Raw genomic sequence first — 13,874 nt, forward strand, 5'->3', positions numbered from 1 at the left:
CAGTTTAATTTACAGTTAAGTTTTATTCTTTATCCAGGTTGAGGTTCTGCAGTCTGTCAGAGATCAGCTGTTCTTCTCTGGCTTCAGCTCTGAGGTCAAACCCCTCTCATCTGAGAGAACTGGATCTGAGTCTAAACAACCTGCAGGACTCAGGAGTGAAGGAGCTGATTGATCTACAGCAGAGTTCAACCTGTCGACTGGAGACTCTGAGGTCAGTAGATGGTTGGAGTCAGTCCACGCTGCTTTCATCAGTATTTTACTAAACACAGTCAGTATCACAGATCCAGGGTCTGTGCTACCAAGCAGGATTTGTGGTTATCAGGTTAACTTCAGTTTTAGTTTTTTCAGTTCTACGAAGCTCGTCCACTTCTTAACGAGGTAAATCACCATGGTAACTTCTGATGAACAGCTAACCTGCTCCAGGTTAAGTTGGAGATCAACCCGTATAGAAGCTCCGCCCACTGACCACAGTGACTCTACACTGTTGTGTGGTGCACACTCTCCTTAAAGGGACGGATAAGGGAAGTTTAACTCAACGTCTGGTTGGTTCAGTTGATCTCTAACTCACCCAGAACATCTCAACGTCTCCAGACTCATCCTGTCACCACAACACCAGATGACCTCAGTCAGCTTCCTGAAGACAGGTCCATGTGTTTATATTGAGTAGTGATGTCAGAGGTTTCCACCACAGTGTGTGTCCTCAGAGACAGTGAGACAGTTTGTGTCCTCAGAGTCAGTGAGACAGTGTGTGTCCTTAGAGACAGTGAGACAGTGTTTATCCTCAGAGACAGTGTGTGTCCTCAGTGTCAGTGAGACAGTATGTGTCCTCAGAGGCAGTGAGACAGTGTGTGTCCTCAGAGACGGTGTGTGTCCTCAGAGGCAATGAGACAGTGTGTGTCCTCAGTGTCAGTGAGACAGTGTGTGTCCTCCGAGTCTGTGAGACAGTGTGTGTCCTCAGAGACAGTGAGACAGTGTGTGTCCTCGGAGACAGTGTGTGTCCTCAGAGACAGTGAGATAGTGTGTGTCCTCAGTCAGTGAGACAGTTTGTGTCCTCAGAGTCAGTGTGTGTCCTCAGAGTCAGTGAGACAGTGTGTGTCCTCAGTCAGTGAGACAGTGTGTGTCCTCAGAGTCAGTGTGTGTCCTCAGAGTCAGTGAGACAGTGCGTGTCCTCAGAGACAGTGTGTGTCCTCAGAGACAGTGAGACAGTGTGTGTCTTCTTCTCTTCCACTCGTCTTGTTAGTAAACAACAGATTCAGATCTCGTGGTCTTGAGTTATTTATCTCGTTCACACACGTTATTATGTTGTGGTCAAGTATTACATTTTTACCAGAGGCCACCAGGGGGCGCTGTAACTTACACATTGACACGATCCCAGATGTTTTACCAGCTGTTCTTCCTGCATTTAGCAGCTGTGACTGAGTTTCTTTTATTCTGGATCATGTGTTTGTTCTCCTCTGATTTTTATTATAGAACAGTTTGATCCTGGTTGTGAAATATGAGGCTCTGCTGTCAGTCAAACTGTCCATGTCTGTGATTGGTCATACTCAGTAAACCCCGCCCCTTTTATGTGCACGCTCAGATCTCTATGAGGAAAACCTGAGTTAACTTAACGAGTTGATAACCAGCGTCATGTGACCACTTAGCCTGACTGTGTCTGTCAAGGTTAGTTGAGCTGATCTCAGAAAGATCTCCTGGACATGTTGAAGTGTCTTCATAGTTCAGGCCTCAGTGTTTCCTCAGTGAAGCTGTGAGAGGACAATGAGGACAGACGTCAGGATTGGACAGAGACACAGAGAGACAACAGTCGGCCAATCAGACGAGCCACAAGCTGCTTGGGATCATGTGATTGAGTTGACGTGAAGACGACAGTTGTTATTGTTTTTATGTAAACAGGAAATGAAGCTGGACCACAGCTGACAGCCTCACACGAGGGACAGAGACGGTGTTGTCTTCATCTGATCTGAGACAGTTTGTTCTCTCACTTCATCAGTGAAGAACTGATCAGGTGGATCTTTGTCACAGCTCTGATATCAGTGGGACTGAAGCCTCTCCTCATCAGCATGGTAACAGGAGCTCTTTATACAGAGCAGAACCTCTGCTGAGGTCCATCTGTCTCATCTGGTCCCAGTTTGTCAGAAGCAGATGTTCATCAACACACAGTGAAACATGGCTTCACCTGTAACAGCAGTAAATCCACCTCTCAGGTGTCCACTCTGCACTTTGACATGCAGAGGACACACACTGAGCTCTTAGCGTGTTCATTCCAACACGTGAACATTAAGCAGAGAGGAAGCTGCTCCACCTCTGAACAGGACTGAAGTCCCTGCTGCTCTTTCTACTGGATGTGCTGCATCACTGACTCACAGCTGATGAAGTGAGTCTCTGTAACACTGATGTCTTCTTCTCTCAACAGGTGGGGGTGGTGATCTTAGTGGAGCTGAGTGTGAAGAGGACGGTGTGTGTGGACGGAGGCTGAGCTGTGTCCTGAGGATCCAGAGGCTGAAGCAGCAGCAGCTTGTGTGTAGAGCGGCTCTGACTGGGCCTTGCTGCTGGGAGACAGAGTGGAGACAGAGCTCCAGAGGAATCAGAGGAGGTTGTTGTAATAAGTAACTTCACCACTAGATGGCCCTCGCTCCTGATTGTGTTTATTTACATAAAGAATGTGTTTATTGAAATGACACAACACAAGCAGAATATATAAACCCTCTGTAAAGAGTCACATATATGTGTTTAAGTTTTTTTAATTATGTTTTTCTAAAAAACATCTCAGAGAGAAAAGTTCTGTTTCTACTTGATTCTGCTTTAATGCTCAATAAACATCCTTCCACCGACTTCACTGGGATCATGACTCTGCTTTTCTTTCCTCTTCAAACAAACTGGTGGAAACATCTCGTCCCTGGTGCAGGTAAAATAACAATATCACCAGTTTGACATAATGGAGACAAGCAGAAGAAATGTGAATGAGATATTTACAGTATGAAGAGCAGAGCATCTTTAAGTCTCTGAGGAAACTGATTAATAAACATTTCACCATATTTAATAGAAAACTGATCCGAGGACGTTTTATACAAACGTAGATGAAAATTATTGTTGTATGTTCTCGACCATCACCTCAGAACAACCACCAGGGGGAGACTGTAGCAGGCCTCTGGGAACAGCAGCATGCTGGGAAATAATTGATGATGGGAGGATCACAGCAGAGACGAGTGACAGAAAGTGTCTGAGAGATGATGTCCTGAAGACAGTGGACATTTTGGGCCTGTTGTATTGAACAGGTTGTGTTATTTTGTGGAGACACTTGTCTCAACATGATGATTTCACTTCATGTTCAAGCCCGTCTCAGTTCTTTGTGACTTCAGGATAAGAAATGTTTGACAGAGTCGGTTCCTGATCGGCTCAAGTTCTCACTGTGTGGAGAGGTCATCATGTGACTTTGTGATGATCCTCAACACACGTGTGTCATTGCAGCACATGTGACTGTGACGCCATGTTCATGAACACGCTGCTCTAACATCTGTCCAGCAGATGTTGAAGCTCTGAGGTCCACTTCCTCTGCAGCAGAGGGAGACCATCATCTCTTCATGGAGCTGTGCACGGGGCTGCTGTCACCGTGACCAAACAAAGTGTGAACCACACGTCGTCCAAAGGATCCGAATTATGGGATATACTTTGTACTGATGGAGAAAAGATTGTGCTTGTGTCGTGTATTCATTAGACTAAAACATGTTGGTATGTGTGCTTAAAACATAATGACTTGGCTTAGATTGATGATGACTGCCTTTTGGACTCTTAGTCATTCTCAGAGAGTCCTCAAGATGGTTATCTTATTTATTCCCTAACTCTTGGGTATGACCTTTGATCTAGGGAATTGTTTCTGACCAGCTGATGAATGGATTCAGATGGACTGTCTTTTGATTAACTTATCTTGGTCCTCAGACACAAAAATGTGCCGTTATAGTCAGAAATCCCATGTGGGATGTGTTTAACCTGAAGTCATGGGTGGATCCAAACTCCCTATATATGTGTGCTTTAGACCACTGCAAATCAGATTCACTATTCGGCTTGTGAATCTCCGGGTATCTAGATGCTCGTTTTGACCTGTAGTTTCTTGTAATAAATTCTATTATACTGAAAGTACTTGGTCCTCGGAGTCCTTCCTTCATCATCTACAAACTTCAACAACACTCTACTGCTCAGGGATACGACAAATTTTGGCGTCACGGAACTTGGGCGTGTTGTGTCCTGCTGCACCTCCAGCAGCCTCTAAACGGTGAGAATTTCTCATTTTGACTGGACGCTGGTAGTCCATTGTGGCTGTTGTGTGTGTTTGCTGTACATCCACACCGTTAAAAGAACCTGTTGTTTATGGGGGTGTTGTGTTGTTTGATGTGAAGTGAAGCTCCGTGCTAAATTTGATTTTGTTTGCATAATGCATGATGCAAACAGGGGGGATAAAAGATATTGAGACGAAGTACAGTGCTAAAGGTACAGGAAATAGTTTAGTATAGTTTCATTGTAATGATAAAGTGGTTAAATGACATTGTGCAAGTTTGGAGAGACGGGCCCTCAACTTTCTAAAACAGTAAGACATGTGTGTATTAACCACTGCGTTGCAATAAGCTAAGGCATAGACAGGAATTGAGTTAAAGAGAAAATTGGGACAAACCTGGGCCCAGGTTAATTTTAATGAATAAATAAAACTAAAAGTGGTAAGAAACCAGAGTTATAAGAGAGAAGATAAGGTTAAGGAAATGATCAATAAGCCGCTGAATTTGGATAGTAAAGCCCTCAGTGAAGGAGCAGTAGTATGGGCCGTTAAAACCTCACCACAGGTCAGTTTAAATAACTGGAGATTGTGATATAAAAGAAAATTCCGATTGATGCTTTCACTCTGAACATTTGTTGACGAACAAGTGACTTGTGAAGCCTCTCATCGAATAATATCTACATCTCATAAAGGTAGCATACATTTTAAAAGAGATATAGAGTGAAAAAGCGGCGAGAGGCATGCTGTGTGACTGTGATATGAATTTGTTTTTGGGTGTTTAGGATGAGTGCTGGTTTGTGTTTGTGAATTGAATTTGCAGTGTTTTTTGGATGTGTGTGCCAGAAGTGAATCAGCACAACTGAATAAATATATGAAAGGACTGATAAACTATGAGCCTTGTAATATCACAATGAGCCCCTATTTTAAGGGGACTTGAAACTATGAGCTGCTCTTATAAAGCAGACGTAATGAAATAATGAATCTCCTTAGGAGGACTTAATCAATATAACTACACCTTTAAATTTCTTCCACTGATACACATTTTTTCCATGTGCTGGTGTGTGTTTATGATGAATGTGGACATTGCTGTGTTTCAGCTTTGTGAGGAAAATGCAGCAGTCGCTGGTTTGTGTGGTCTAAAGTTAATAACAAAAAAGGTTTTATGAGTGATTATATATATATATGTTGTGGTTGCAAACGGGAAATTTGATAAACTTATAAAGACAGATATGTTGTTCTCTGTATTAAATAAAACAATTCGCCCCATTCGGGGGACATTATACATGAGGCTGTTTTCCCTTGTCGCCACACCCCTCACCTTTTTTGTGTGTCTGTGAGTTTCTCTGTTTGAAGATCCCTCTGCACCACTCCCCTTTGGAGCAAACAGGCTGGTGTAGAAACGTAGGGGGGGATTTTCACTGTGATAAACAATCTCTTGTGAGTCACAGGGACAGAGTTACAAAGTGTTTTAAAAACAATTCTTTAATGGGGTTTTAGTTAAAGCTAAAGAGACAATTTGTTTCTTTGTTTGTTTGTGGTAAAGCAAAATTATGTAGACGATATTAGGAATGAAATTTCTTGTTTAATTCAGCTAGATTGAATACGTCTGAAAATTCTTGTTTCATTTGGTTTTCATTAAAATTCAACAAATACTTAGTCAAGGGTTTACTTTGGGAATAAATTGGGTTTAAATTGACATTTTTGAACTTTAAAATTATGGATAAAGATAACATAAAAGTGCTAGTAACAAGAACGTTGAAAGCTACACTATTGGCTGCTGTAAAATGTGAATAACATATCTGTTTCTCCCCACTAAGAGTGACAAGTGTGCGGTACACAGTCGATGAATTAAACAGTTAACTTGGGTTATGAAAGAACTGTTGAGTTATCAATACGGCCATGACTAAATAATATAATATTGAAAGCTTTAAGGTATTATTGGAATGAAATAAACTAAATTGTAAATTGATGATGCATTGTAGGCAATTGTAATGGGTGTTTAAATGAGAAAAACATCTGTTGGCCTAACAGTGGGCAGATAACGTGTGCAAATATGTGTAAATCATACTGAATAGCTTGTATTGTTGTTAAAGGACCTAGTGGGTTCTAAGGTACTAAATCATTATCTGTGTTGTTTTTTCCCTTGTCCATTTATGATGGATGAGAATTGAGGTGGAGAGAAAAAAGACTGCTGGTCGTTACAACACACGGCCTGAGCCCTGCTGACATCAGCTTGTGTTCCCGGTCTGAACAGGGCCGGTACGTTTTATCCACAGACTCTTTTGTCAAAAAACCTGCATTATACATTTGTGTATGTTCTCATTTGGGGTTACTATTGCTGATGCATGTACTTTACCTGCATTTGTTTGTGGGATATTGTGAGACTATTATTGAAGTACACTCATCTGTTTACATACACATGAAGGACTACATGCTGTAGAAGGTGAAAACATTAAAAAAAAAAAAAAAAAATTATAGGGCTTGGCAACAGACTGACCAGTACATGCATTTAATTAATTAATGGAGGCTGATTGTTTGGTTTAAACTCCGCTGAGAGTTACGAATGTGAGTTTTATCGTTTGAGCGTTGTTCATTCTGATCTGGGCTGTGTTGAAGGCTGTGTTGGGAATTCAATATTGTGACTATTTGACATTAATACACCGTTACAATGTGGAAGAAGGCCACTAAAAATCCAAAGATAATTACTCCTGTTGATATAGTACAGAAGAGTAATCCTTTGGTTAATGACCTTTCAAACATTTCAAAGATATCGGAAAAATGGCACAAGCGTTGGCCTAAAATAAACCAACCATGGCCAGTAGAGGGGACCCTCAACCCAGATGTAATCCTAATAATACGAATACTTGTGTCCACATACAAATCAGAGCAAAGAAAGGGCAAACAAGGACAGAAACGCAAAGAAAAAAGACAGGTGGAGCTTGGCATTCTCCAGTTATTTGAAAATGAGGGACAGAAACTGATCAAAGCTGCAAACGATAAGAAAGATAAAGACGTAAAGGAAATGGGACAAAATACAAAACAAACAGAAAAATTGTTGGAAAACAGCAATCCATTTCTCTCACATATGAACCCGGTAAAAACACCTCCACCTTATGATGAAGAAACAAAGTCTAAAAAACTCTATCCTCAGCTCCCAGTGATCAGTCAAAAGGGTAACTATCATATCAAAGACGAGGATGACAGAATAATAGAAACAGGACAAGCAGAAACAATAATAACGATGTATCCAAATTCCAAATCCAAAAAGAAGAGCTCCAAAAGTAAGGAGAGAACAACAAGTACAGGAATTAGGATTAGAAGGATCGAATATGGATACGATGATCAAAATGATCCGGAAGGGGCCATAGGAGGATATGACCCAGCAATCAGGCGAATATTGGCTAGAGCGGAACAGAAAGGAGGTAGAACCACTAATGATAGTGAGCAAGAAGACAGTGATGAAGATTTGGATACTCAAATTCCTTCATCTTCAAGAAGGCCTAGTCCTGTTACATCCAGTACTGTAATTGAAGACAATTTACTGAGATCTTTAACGGAGATCTCAGGTAAAATAGACCAATGCTTCCTCGACTTGGAGATATCTACTACTCCAGAAAGACAAAGAATACTGGAGAACCAGATAGAGGCGTTGCAGGAACTGAGGAAGGAGATGCAGAAAGAAGACCCCCAAACAGTGGGCATGAGAGATTCATTGCGCCCAAGAAAACAGTCGGCACCCAGGAAGATATTTCCAGTAGTTGTCCGAGGGCAAAATTTAGAGTATAAGCCTTGGCAAACTACAGATTTGTCAAGCATAGTTGACAAACTACCTACTCTCCAAGATGGAGCCCATTCTTGGATTTCAAAGTTAGAAGAGATGATGGTGGGTGACCAACCTGCCATGGGGGATATTAAGAGAATCTTGGCTAATCTCCTTGGGGTTCATGCTATGGAAGAAGTCCTTCTGAAAGCTGGTCTTGATCGATATGTGGGAACTGCTGTGAATGACTCAGAACTGTTTTCTGCAAACAGAGGTCGAATTTGTAGAGCGCTTAAAGAGATATTTCCAACAAATGTACATCCCGACAATATTCTTATTGAACCACTGGGACCGGAAGAAAATCCGAGGGCCTATGTATCAAGAACACATCAAGTGTGGAGGAATGTCACAGGAAATGACCCGGATTTGAATCAAATGGAGCAGTCAATTTTGAGAGCCAAAATACAGAAGGGGTTGCCCCTGCCGGTGAGGAGCAAACTGGCTGAGGTGGTTGGTCTTGGAAGCATGGAAAAAAGTGTTTATACAGAACATATAGCCCATCAGGTGTTGCTTTATCGGAAAAAGGAGCAAGACCAGAAAGAGCAGGATCAGGAAATTCTTAGAAAACTTAATCAAATACATTTGGCGGATACTAAAAAGATGGAGAAGAAGCAAGCTCTGGTTATACAGAATAAAGCTCCATTAGATCAACCGAACCAGGTTCAGCTCCAATCGTTACAGCCATCATCGGTGGCTCCAGTTGTTTCCGACCCACAGCCAGATTTTGATCAAGCACAGACTTGGAGAGGAAGGGATCAAGGAAATTTCGGAAGAGTAAGAGGAGGAAGATTTAATCCTGATTTCCAAAGGCGTTCAGAAGAATGCTATAATTGTGGACAATTAGGTCACTTTGCCCGTGGGTGCAACAGATCAGGAGGAAATTTCAGAGGGAACTCCAGAAGAAACTTCAGAGGAGGATTCAGGGGCCAATCAGGTTCACCCAGGGGACCGGTGAACCCTTACAGGGGATCTGGAGGAGTGAGGATCAGAAATTCATTAAGATTATGATTTCTGCTCAAGGACAAGGAAAGCCACAAACTGTGCAAATGACACATGAGACAATTTGCAGTGCTAAGATGGATTCAGACTCAATGAGAGAAAAGATGTTACAACAAGTTCCAGAATGCCTGTGGTCTCGACATAGTACTGATATTGGACTTGTGAAGTCAGCCCAACCAGTGAAAGCTGAACTCCGACCAGGAGTTAAACATCCTTGGAAGAACCAATATCCACTGAAGGAAGAGGCAATCCGAGGAATTGAACCACAGATTGAAGGACTATTGAAAGCTGGTGTTTTAAAGATAACACAGAATCCCCAGAGTAACACGCCATTGTTGCCCGTAAAAAAGCCAGATGATTCATATCGCCTGGTACATGATTTGAGAGCGGTGAATGAAGTGGTAGCTGATTTTCCGGCAGAAGTACCAGATCCACATACTCTGTTATCCCAAATTCCTCCAGACGCAACACATTTCACAGTGTTAGATTTATGTGGTGCATTTTTCAGTGTCCCACTAAGTATAGAAAGTCAAGGCTTATTTGGTTTTACATACAATGGACAGTCTTATGAGTATGAGAGATTGCCACAAGGGTTCAAGCATAGTCCTCACATTTTCAATAAAATATTGAAGGATGATCTGGTAGGAATAGATCAGATATTGAAAAGTACCGTGGTTCAATATGTTGATGACATTATCATTTGTTCACCAGATAAGGAGACATGTCATAAGGACTCCATTAAATTGCTACAAATACTGGCAGAAAAGGGGCATAAGGCCTCTCAGAAAAAGCTGCAGTATTGTCAGGAGAAGGTTGCTTATTTGGGTCAGATAATAACAAAGGGACACAGAAGCATTTCTGATAGTCATTTGGAGGCTATTCGCAAAGCTCCAAAACCCAGAACAGTCCGAGAAATGATGACATTTCTTGGTATCGCAGGGTATTCCTCAGCATGGGTAGAAGATTATGCTAGTTTAACGGGGCCTTTGAGAGCTATGATTAAAGATACTGGGAATGACAAACTCCATTGTAATCTTTCTTGGACACAGAATGGCCTTTTGGCATTTGAAACGACTAAAAAGAAGTTGCAAGAGGCTCCGGCGCTAGCACTTCCAGATTACTCTAAGAACTTCTTATTATATGTATCTACTTCCACTGGGGGTAAATATGCATGTGCAGTTCTTTGTCAACCAACAGGTACGGGGACAAGTCCTCAACCTATTTCTTACTATTCCACGGCTTATTCAGAAGTAGAGTTAGGGCTACCACTGTGCTACAGAGAAATGGTGGGAGTTTCTCTAATGTACAATAAAGCATCAGCTGTTACAATGGGTTATCCAGTGACAATTCTTACACATCATAGTCTCAGAAATCTTTTAAACTATGGTAAATACACATTGACTATGTCTAGGCTCAGGGATTATCATAGGCTTTTAGAGCAGGAAGATGTTACTCTAGCAAGATGTGCTACGGTGAATCCAGCTGAGAATTTACCAACTCCAGAAGATGGTGAGCCACACGATTGTGTACAAGAAGCAGAAAAATACTCTAGGCTTAGGTCAGATTTACAAGCCCTCCCTTTGAGTGAGGCGGACCTGGAGTATTGGACTGATGGGTCCTGTTATCGTGTGGGCGATAAATTGAGTGCTGGCTATGCAGTAGTAAAGGCCCAAGGAACTGGATTTGTTGTAGAAAAGGCTGAAGTGATACCACAGCCTGCGTCTGCACAGCTTGCTGAGCTTGTGGGGTTAACTGAAGCATGTTTGTTGGCAGAAGGTAAGCGAGTGACAATATATACTGACTCTGCATATGCACATAATGTGTGTCACTTGTTTGGATCAGTGTGGAAAAACCGAGGGTTCAAGAAAACGGATGGTTCTCCAATACAGCATCACGCCCAGATCATGAAATTGTTGCATGCTATGATGAAACCTAAAGAGATAGCAATAGCCAAATGCGCGGCACACAAGATGGATGCATCAAAAGTTTCACAAGGGAATAGAGCGGCTGATGAAGCTGCAAAGGCAGTCACAGGAGCGGATAAATTGGGAAAAGTTCTTCTGGTCACTCATGAAGTAATCATGGAAGACAAAATTACGCTCAAGGATGTGATTTTAATGCAAGAAGCCGCTCCTGAAATGGATAAACAGTTGTGGCAAGACCGAGGTGCCACCCGAGATTCTACTGAACTTTGGAGAAATCATGAGGGGCTGATAATTGCACCTCCAGACCTGTTGGGTCTAATGATTCAGGAGGCACATGGGTTAGCTCATGTTGCAAGGGGGGAAGTTAGGAGAAAAATTACAAAGGAGTATGGATTTTGGGCACCATGTTTGCTTGAACAGATTGATTATGTCATAGGCAGGTGCACAATCTGTCTGAAAAACAATGTTGGGAGGGGAGTGACGGTTCCTCCTGGTTACATTCCAACTCCGAGAGGTCCTATGCGTGAACTAGTTGTGGACTATGTTGACATGATAAAACCGATTGAAGGTAAGAGGTACATGTTAGTCGTTGTGGACAGATTTTCACGATGGCCTGAGGCCTGTCCAACCAAGCGAAAAGATGCTCAGTCAGTTGTCAAGTTTTTATGTAATGAGGTCATAAGCAGGTGGGGACTTCCAGATCGAATATCCTCAGACAATGGGAAAGAGTTTGTGGATAAGACGGTTAAACTGATCTTACAAAGACTGGGAATAAAGCAGCGTCTTGGTGCAGTCTATCACCCGCAAAGTCAAGGGATGTGCGAAAGAATGAATGGTGTTTTGAAAAATCTTATTGTTAAAATATGTCAGCACACAGGTTTGAACTGGATAGCAGCACTTCCACTGGCGTTAATGGTATGTCGCTCTAGTGAGCTACGTGATTTACATATGACACCTCATGAGTTGATTACGGGAAGACTGATGCCAACACCTTGTTTACGTACAAGTGGAAAGGGTCCAAGCCTGGCCCTTTTGGAAGATGAAATGCAGGCGTATGTCACATATATGGTTAATCTGCATAAAAGAATATCCACATATGTTTCTGACAGGCAAAGAAAAGAGGAGGTGCAAGAGAAGCTTGATGAGCAAAAAAGGAACACAGTGCAACCTGGAGACAAGGTATTCGTGAAAGTGTTTAGAAGAAAGTGGTATAACGAACGCCGTGAAGGACCGTTTGAAGTGGTTCGCAGTACTGGAACGGCGGTCCAGGTTAAAGGATCTCCAACGTGGTATCATTTATCACATTGTGTTAAAGCACCAAGTTAAGAAACATTATATTTACAGAGCCAGGATGTTGAAGGCTCAAGAGAGCCAAGAGACAATGTGGAAGAACCTACACCAGACAGAGAGATGCATGAAAATCATCAAAGTCAGAACTCAGAAGGAGAGAGTGTCCATTTTGTGGATAATGTTGATGATTCTGTTCACATTTCTGATCATGATAACAATGATAATGACCCTGCAGTTAATGAAAAGGAAGGAAGATTTAGTGACATTGTCTTCCGACATGTCCCAGAAACAGCAGGACCTATTTCAGTTACCTGTAAAACATCGGAGATATCAAAGGAATGTGACCCTGCTACAGGACAACTCAGGGAGCCAGTTAGACAAAGGAGCCCAAGACCAGTTAGAAAAAGAGTTAAACCAAACTACTACTAGAACCAGGGTTGAAGTAACCTTGGGAAAGTAAGTTCAGCTTCCATGTCAGTGTACCAGAGAAAATAGTGGTGAAGGGAAACATAGAGTTGAGTGGAGAGATAGCTATGGTAGGGTTCTAGCTCTGTCAGAGACTTTACCGTTAAGGAAGTATATGTTAGTTAATGCCAAAAGGAGACTGAAGGTTGAGGGAGATTGTAGTCTTTATATAAGAAATCTTCAACAGGAAGATCAAGGCGATTATAGGTGCTCTTTTTATGATCCATTTTTTGGGAGTGATCGGTCCAAGTTAGGATTTAAAGTTCATGTAGTGACACTCATTATAAAAGATTTGAGTTCTATTGGAGTTTTAGTAAATAGCTCACGGGTGATGGGAAAAACGGCTGCAGATTCATCTGTGACAGCTCAGAGGACTATTTTAGACATAGATGATGATTTATTTAACTCTGATCAAACACCAGAACCAATGACTGATCAATACCACACAATACAAAAGAGAGACACCAAATGGAAAGCGTTTGGGTTTGATCCTTCAGTATTACGAATCTCAGACCCATGGGCAAGCAGGAACTTATGGTTCCAGCAATTGACTCATTCCGTACGATCGGTTACTAGATGGAATGGTCCATGTTTGGTAAAAATTCCATCACCAAACTCATGGTCCTCAATTTTAGAGACTACACCAGAGCCACTGACGGTGTTATGTCAATCTTATGCACTATCTTGGCTGTTGTATCAGCAGCAGTCAGCAATAGATGTAGTGATTGCCATATCAGTTAATCTGTTTAAGCCGAGATCCACTTGCTCATGGTTAAAGGATCTATCATATATTAATTTACTTGATCGGCATGAAGATATCAAAACGGCGGTCCCTGATGTAATGGGAGTGACATCAGTGAGAGCTAACAGCTGTTTTTGTTCTAACAAAACTTACGATGGGCCGGGGATGTTTATGGGGATATCGGATTGTGACGACTATATGATGGATTTAGGTAAGCATGGACATAGTATTGTCAAAGATACATACGAGGTAACTTTCTATGTACCACATCACAGACAAAATAAAACTTTAAAAGTACATAACCAAAGTCTGCCTGGGAATGTTACTATAGGGAATTTCAAGGATGTTTGGTGGGTCTGTGGTGAA

General features: G+C 41.9%; 2 protein-coding genes across 3 annotated transcripts in view; both read left to right on the forward strand.

Moving 5' to 3' along the window:
• LOC128453930 (protein NLRC5) overlaps positions 1 to 13,874 on the forward strand; it is a 359,511-nt gene that overhangs the window by 122,905 nt on the left and 222,732 nt on the right. The window lies entirely within an intron of this gene.
• Positions 1 to 13,874, forward strand: part of LOC128453932 (poliovirus receptor) — a 214,067-nt gene that overhangs the window by 82,727 nt on the left and 117,466 nt on the right. The gene's annotated exons all lie outside the window — the stretch shown is intronic.

This window comes from Pleuronectes platessa, chromosome 12 (genome assembly GCF_947347685.1).
Source record: "Pleuronectes platessa chromosome 12, fPlePla1.1, whole genome shotgun sequence".
Taxonomy (NCBI): domain Eukaryota; kingdom Metazoa; phylum Chordata; class Actinopteri; order Pleuronectiformes; family Pleuronectidae; genus Pleuronectes; species Pleuronectes platessa.